This window comes from Ambystoma mexicanum, chromosome 3p (genome assembly GCF_040938575.1).
Source record: "Ambystoma mexicanum isolate Mex_15411 chromosome 3p, UKY_AmexF1_1, whole genome shotgun sequence".
NCBI lineage: Eukaryota > Metazoa > Chordata > Amphibia > Caudata > Ambystomatidae > Ambystoma > Ambystoma mexicanum.
Window position 1 is genome coordinate 1,063,052,228 of NC_090925.1, and position 8,183 is coordinate 1,063,060,410.

The window sequence follows — 8,183 nt, forward strand, 5'->3', positions numbered from 1 at the left end:
ACTTCAAAAACCAAAACTTGAATGAATCACATTGTTTGAGATAGGCTTATTTCACATTAAAGAAAAGCCAAGAATTTGCCAAAACATGCCATGTTTTTTCTTGTTTTTTGACCCACTACCTCTGACGTTGGTTGTTTCGATTTCAAGCCAAGGTTCAATAATTATAGATTAATGCAAATGGTAAACTACATTTGTATGCCCTGAGGACGACCTCTTTGGTTGAAACACGTGTTGGCATGTTTTGGCAAATTCTTGGCTTTTCTTTAATGTGAAATACGCTGCGCAATTGCATATAAATTGTGTGTGTTTTGGCGAATAAGCCTATCTCAAACAATGTGATTCATTCAAGTTTTGGTTTTTGAAGTACTCAACAAATATGCTGCGCAATTGCATATAAATTGTGGGTGTTTTATTGATTGCATATAAATTGCTCTGTGTAATTCATCCAAGTTCAGACTCATTCAACACAATTGATGTGTTACACTTTACCTGTGAATGAACAACTTTGCTCTTTGTTACTAATAAACCAGTAGAATATCTCTGTGATTAATTCCCCATCATTCTTGTTTAAATTTTGCACATCAGTGGCTTTACGTTGGTTACCAAGCGCAGCCTGTGTAGATAGTAATTCACAATAATTTGATATACTTCAAGGTGATAGTGGCAGATCATCTCACTACCTACACGACAGCAGCTCAACCACAATTTTACTTTACTTCCTTTCATGAAAATCCAGTTGTGCGCATTCCTGACTAGGGCTTCACTTCCACATACCGTATTTTCAGTTTCATTTGCCCTGTGGACTGCTGCACTGTTTCCAAATTTAGGAAAATAACTTGCATTGTTTTTCATTATGACAGACTACCTTAAAAACAGAGAAGAGGACAGTGCTGCCCTCTTTGCACCTAGGGGCTCAGATACTAATCCCTTTAAGTCTAGACCTAATGTATCAGAAACGCTTATTCAGAAATTTATTAAATTAGAAAGATTATGCAAGAAAGAAATCAACAAGTATTGGGAACAAGTATCACTCAAAAACTATATACAGCAAGACATTATACCGAGAGGATTAAGAATTTTAATTTTCCCCGACTTCGTACATAAAGATGATCAGGATCTGGCAGCTGACTGGGAAAGTAATATCACAGCCAGCTCGGAGAATATGATGAAAATTTTGGTCATACATGCTGAACGCGAGCATACTCGAGTACTTAAAGAAATTGACAAACTAAAAATTGAAATCACAGAAATGAGTAACCCAGAAAGTTCAAAGGTTAAAAACTATGCCAAAATGAATGAGATTTTAGTCGAATATCAAGATGAAATCAAGTTACGTAAATTCAGGAAATTTTATAGAGATGAAAAGGACTATCTAAATGATAGAGTATACACCTATCAACCTAAATATGATGGGGACCAATCACAAATAGTCACGCCTACAGCGTCACCCGTCACATCTGACACAGACTCAGAAATTGAAACCACTACTAACCCTAACATTGAGGGAGAACAGATTAATGCAGAAGGGTCTCGTCATTTCAGACGAGGCTTTCTGGCAGAAATTAAAAGATATAAGAAAGGTAACCAATCTACCTATAACTCTCAAAATAAACAAGTCCGATTCTTTAAAAATGTCCCTTTAGGACGCAAAAATCTACCTACTCCAACAACCTCAGAGGAGGAAGAGGAAGAGGAGCAAGGAGGAGAGGACGAGAAAGATACAAACAAAAGACTCACCAGATCCAGTTTCAAGAAAACCAAACCGAAATCTATACTAAAAGTCTAGTCATCAATTTGTCTGATAAACACCTCTCATCACTACAACAATCTGTACTTAATCATGGGCTTTCATTTGCACCGTATGCTACATCTGATATGACTGAACTTCAAATTGACCTTTACAAATTTTCAAGAAAACTCAAACTTAAAAAATTCTTTCATAATAAAGTCGAAATGTATAGACCTTTAGAGCAACTCCCAGCCACCAGTTCTAAAAGTATTCAAGAAATAGAAAATATACACTTACTTTCCAACCTCATGGAAGAGGGATCTAAAACTGTCAGTGATATTCAAGTAGAACTCGGCATTCATCAACGAAATATGGATATTAAGGAACATAAGAATAGATCGAAATTCATGCCACCTATTGCTGGAGACAATGTCATTGATATCTTTTACAAGGCAATCACCAAGGAAATTCATAAACACCTAGATGGATTTCAACAAAATTGTTGCAGCAGGAAACAGAATCTTACCAAGTTGGAAAGACAGGCACTACAAGATTTATGTGAAGACAGCTCAATCATTATTAAAGAGGCTGACAAAGGAGGCAACATTGTCATTCTGAATAAATCAGATTACATTAAAATGTCAATGGAACATTTAACCACGCCTGGATGTTATGAGAAACTTATTACTAACCCCACATTACTAACTTCACAAGAATTACAAACTTTACTTCAGTTTTGGTATCACCAAGGACTACTTTCAGATGATGAAAAAGCGTTTTTATCGATTTCCAAACCACTTATGCCAACAATTTATTTTTTACCCAAGGTCCACAAGCCGTTTCTCACTCTCCCAACAGTTCGACCAATCATGAGTGGCCAGGGAGGAGCTACCGAAGCACTCGCTGACTATATAGACAGTAGTATTAAACATTTGGTACCGGAAATCCCAGCATATATTAAAGACACAACACATACGTTGCAAATATTACAAGGGACTATCTGGAAACCCACATACTATTTAGTGACTCTAGATGTGGAAGCCCTCTATACTTCAATTCAACACCAACTGGCCCTGGATACGATTGATTTTAGCTTCAGAACCTACTCTGCTTCACACTATACACATGTACAGATGATTAAAAGTTTTTTGGAATTTACACTTACACACAATCAGTTCCTTTTCAATGGTGACTATTACTCGCAAATTAAAGGGATTGCGATGGGGGCGAAATATGCGCCCTCTTTGGCCAACCTATTCATGGCCTACTTTGAGGAAAAATATATTTTTCAGAACAATCCGTTCAAGCACAACATTATCAGGTGGAAAAGGTATATTGATGATGTCCTGGCGATTTGGGAAGGCAGTAAAGAAGATTTTGCAGCATTTATGCTTTACCTTAATGATAACACCTTTGATATTAAGTTTACAGGACATATGGATGCAGCAGAAATTACTTTTTTAGATCTTAAGATTAATATTGTGTCAAACAACATCGAAACCTGCACCTTTAGGAAAGAAACTGCAGTAAACTCTATACTGCATGCAACTAGTAGCCATAGACAAAGTGTTATCCAAAATATTCCCAGAGGTGAAATGTTAAGAGCGAAAAGAAATTGCAGCCAGGATGAAATGTTTCAAATAGAATGTAAGTCAATTGGACACAGATTTCGGGAAAGAGGGTATCCAATTCAACTAATCAGGAAAACTACTGATGCGGTCAAGAAAATACCGAGACCACAATTGCTGATAAATAAGACAAAAGTGTCCAGCGAACAATATCCTAAGCATGTCAACTTCATCACAAAATATTCAAGTGACCACAAATTCATACAGTATATACTGAAAAAACATTGGCATATTTTACACCTAGATTCTGATTTGATATCGTATATTACTGATCGACCCAGTATTATCTTTACCAAGGCAAAGACTTTGAGGAAGATCCTCAGTCCCTCTTTCCTTAAACCTGACCCAATTGGACAGGCAAATTGGCTTACTACAAGCACAAAGCCAGCAGGCTTTTACAAGTGCGGGACATGCAATTTTTGCCATCATGCTTTAGCACCTACAAAAATCTTCAGCTGCCATAATGGACTTCAAACCAAAATATTTGACTTTATTAATTGTCGTACAAAATTTGTTATCTATGGTATCTTATGTGTATGTCAGAAAATGTATATTGGCAGCACGATCAGAGAAGTCCGTTTCAGGATTCGAGAACACCTCAACAATCTTAGTAGCCAGGATATTAGACTTCCTTTAGCTTCCCATTGGCAGAAGCATCATCAACTGGATAATATTAAAGACATCAAATTCATTGGACTCAAACACATCCAACAACATCCGAGAGGTGGTAACAGAGAATTGACCCTACGACAACAGGAAGCAAGAATGATTTGTAAATTACGTTGCCTGTCACTTGGTTTGAACCAAGACCATGAATTGAATGTGTTTCTATAATTTGTACGAATTTAATGCTAAAAAACAGACAATCAAACCCATGCAAACCGATACAGCTTACCGACTATGCCCGAGGCATTTATATTCAGCCTAGTGACCCCACTCTGTGAGAAGTCACTGTTTATATTTGTCCCAACAGCCCAACCGGCAGTTATTTGCATGTCTGCACGCTGATTCGAGCGCACCACATTTATTTTGATTTCTTAATTGAGGTTGATATTTAGCACCAACTCTCCAATATCCGCACCTAACATAGGATTAGAATTAGTACGGATTATTTCAGTTTCTTTTTGTTGATGTCAAAGCTGTACACAGTATTAACATCAAAATATCTATATGTAATTAAGTCGCTGCAAAAATATTGCCGTAAATGAATGAGCTTCCGCATAGGAAGCTTTCCTCAAATGTCTGTTTTATGCATTTCCGGTTTGTAAGGAGTATCCAAGCAACAGGGTCAGATGACTACATCACCTGACCTAACCCGGGAAGGTTACTATAGTAACCCCCGGATTGTGCCGATGCCTTCAGTATTGAGAAACAACCGGCCATTGAGCACATCAACTTTTGGAGCGTATGCCGGTAAGCCAGTTCTACGCCCTAACGATACCAAACGAAAAGCTTATGCAGCACGTTCCTTATAACAAGTGTTTAAATACGTTGTCATATCCATGTTACAGATTACGGCCGAATTTAAAGGCAAGGCACGCTAAAAACGTGCGTTACATTTCAATTATACTGCAACAGCGGCATATCAGTCGAACGACAACTACCTCTTGATTGCAAGACTGGTAATTATAGTTTCCATACTTTTCACAAATTAGATGTTAAACTTACTAGCAATGCAGACTTTTGAACTAAAATATGTGTCATATTATACCAAGTCTTTATAACTTACAGACCCTGTCCAGTCAAGCATGTAGAAATCACTAAATCTCTCAACTACTGAAAGTTGAATCAAGTATTAGGAAACCTCAATCATATTTAAGGTATGGATAGATTCATTTATCCCTATTTTAGGAAATAGAACAATCAATTGCATATATTATCTCTAACGGTATGTTTTTATTTCTTTCTATTTCTCCTTTCTCTCCTGTTTTTTCTTGTTTTTTGACCCACTACCTCTGACGTTGGTTGTTTCGATTTCAAGCCAAGGTTCAATAATTATAGATTAATGCAAATGGTAAACTACATTTGTATGCCCTGAGGACGACCTCTTTGGTTGAAACACGTGTTGGCATGTTTTGGCAAATTCTTGGCTTTTCTTTAATGTGAAATACGCTGCGCAATTGCATATAAATTGTGTGTGTTTTGGCGAATAAGCCTATCTCAAACAATGTGATTCATTCAAGTTTTGGTTTTTGAAGTACTCAACAAATATGCTGCGCAATTGCATATAAATTGTGGGTGTTTTATTGATTGCATATAAATTGCTCTGTGTAATTCATCCAAGTTCAGACTCATTCAACACAATTGATGTGTTACACTTTACCTGTGAATGAACAACTTTGCTCTTTGTTACTAATAAACCAGTAGAATATCTCTGTGATTAATTCCCCATCATTCTTGTTTAAATTTTGCACATCAGTGGCTTTACGTTGGTTACCAAGCGCAGCCTCCTCCAGAGACAGCCACACCGGGCAGCTGTCTTGGGCCCAGGCATCAAAGAAGCACACTCATTCAGAGGGAATAGCCTCAAACCGGGGTGGTACATTTCTAAAGGCCTTTGATACTAGTGGTAAAATAAGAGAAGGGAAGGGGTGAGGCTAGTGTACATAGGAGATCTGTGTAAAATGAGGAAAGACTTCTGCCATTTTGTTGCTGCCAATCTCTCGCTTTTCTTTTGTCCTAAGGAAAGATCTTTGGATGTGAGGTCAGAAAAGCAAAGTCTGCCCATTTTAAAAGCAGTTATTGGACCACTAAGGCAGGCTAGCCCTAGTTCAATCGCCTCTGGACCTTTACCTTTAAAAGAAGTGATCTCACACCACTTAAATGAATCATCTTTTGGACTCCATCCCTTGAAGATTTCGTTTGGTTCTGCTGGGAGATTAGTCCTTTTCAGACTCCTCCAGTTGTCAGGTGAAGGCAGGTGTCTAAGGCAGAGATGAGCTCTAACCTGTGACCATGTTTCAAGAACCGTTCTACACATTCGAACCACCATGACCCTCTGGTGCTGCCATTTGCACACTCCTGATCTTCAAATGTCTCTCACAGCGGCAGGAGGTCTGATTTGGAGTGGCCAGAACACCAAGAATTGCAAAAAGGTACTATTGACTGCTAACTGCACACCTTGGTCTATATTTAGGCCATAAAGATTGTTTAGGTCACGTTTATCCCTTTTGCACCCAATAACATATCCCGTTTGAACATTGTGGTCTTCATGTTACTTTTCTCCACCGCCCCATTACCCAGAGTGATGTATCTGTTATCTTTGCTTATTCTGTGTACATTCTACATGGATGGGTTGTGTGGGTGCTTTAGTCTCTCACATCCTTGTACATCTGCAGGGCTGAAGTCAATTTGTCACACCCGTATGAAAGAGAACAAAATATTTTCTGATATGTTGGAGATTTTGAAGTATTTTAACAGTGTTTCCTTAAAGGGAGAGACCTCAGTTCCTATGCTGGAGTTTTAGGTAATTCATGCCACTTTCTGTGCAAATATTTCTTTGATAGGCCACTTTTGCCAAACGACTGCCTGTCCAGCCACGTTATATGCCCTTACTGTGCATATGTAGAAGTGGAGTAAGACGGGCATGCAAGGTAAGCACGGGAACCAGGGTTAGTTTTGTATAAGTGAGTGCTCAGGAGAAGGAGGTTGCGGAAGGGGGAGAACGGAGTGGGATGGGGATGCGAGTTCAGACAGAGAGTTCAGGCAGTGTCCTCCACATAACACAGGATAAGGGGTGATAATGGAGAAGGATGGGGGGACTCGCAATGATAGGGATAGGGACGATAGGGAGGGGACTCACAATGGAAAAAATAATTCCCTCGCAGCATCAAAATTGGTCTTGGTGAGGCGGGCTTTGATCAAAATGCCCTGCAGGGAAACATCATAGATCTGTTTTATGTCTGGCTAAGGAGTTGGTCCAGCTCCCTGAAACTTTATGGAAGGATCTACTCTATGGGTTAAGGACAACCCCTTTCCTCGATCCTCATACTGGTCACTGGTAAGGGCAGGGCAGGGGTGATGTGGTCTCCCTTACAAGATGGGTAAAAGGGCTGTTACTGCCTTGTGACTGTCTCCTGCCTTAATGTGAGGAACAGGTGAGGGTAGCCAGGGTCACTTTTGCACCTGCTCTGGGCCTAGCATCCACTTTCTCAGGATGGAAACTGTTCCCGTTGACATTCCGCGTTGTCTCGCCCATTCCCCAGGATAGTGGAATTTCAGTGTGTGGCATTCTCTCATAAATTCCAGCGTCCAATGGGAAAGAAGAAGTGGTCAGCTCAGCATCCAAGCATTATCTACTAATCGTGACAAAATAGTACTGCTGTCATTTTCATGCGAAATCCATTAGCCCAGCCTTGTTCATATGTTTCTGAATCTGCTTCAACTATGCCTTGTGTTTTGCCAATGCCATTTCAATGGACTATCTGTCCACAAATGAGGAAGAGTCCCGACCCAATGAAGGCTGTCTCTCGACATCCTGAAGGCAAGGAATGCCCAGAGCAATGCCATAGGTTAGGATGTATTCCAAACCTTCCAGACAACACCTCTTTTTATTTTGCGTAAGTCACCCCGAGTGAGACCGGTTCTGTGCCTGCTGGGTCTAGAGACCCAATTGCAAGGCCGAAATATGTTTGGGGTTGCTTGTGGCCTTGAGCAGAAAGGATGTGACCAAGCGGTTTTGGGCTGGACTGCCCATTTTGGGGTGGGACCGAGCCTGATTTGCATATGGTCTTTCCCCTTCTGTAATGGCTTGCCAGGTTGAAGAACAATGATCTGGAGGGTTGCCCCGAGCAATGCCAGTGGTTAGGATTTATTCCAAACCTTCC

General features: G+C 39.8%; 1 long non-coding RNA gene across 1 annotated transcript; it reads left to right on the plus strand.

The window, feature by feature from the left end:
• The first annotated feature begins 4,483 nt into the window (after window positions 1–4,483).
• LOC138581243 (uncharacterized) lies at window positions 4,484–5,730 on the plus strand. Its single transcript, XR_011304483.1, has 2 exons — window positions 4,484–4,979; window positions 5,089–5,730. It is a non-coding gene; the product is annotated as an uncharacterized lncRNA (long non-coding RNA).
• The last annotated feature ends 2,453 nt before the right edge of the window (window positions 5,731–8,183 follow it).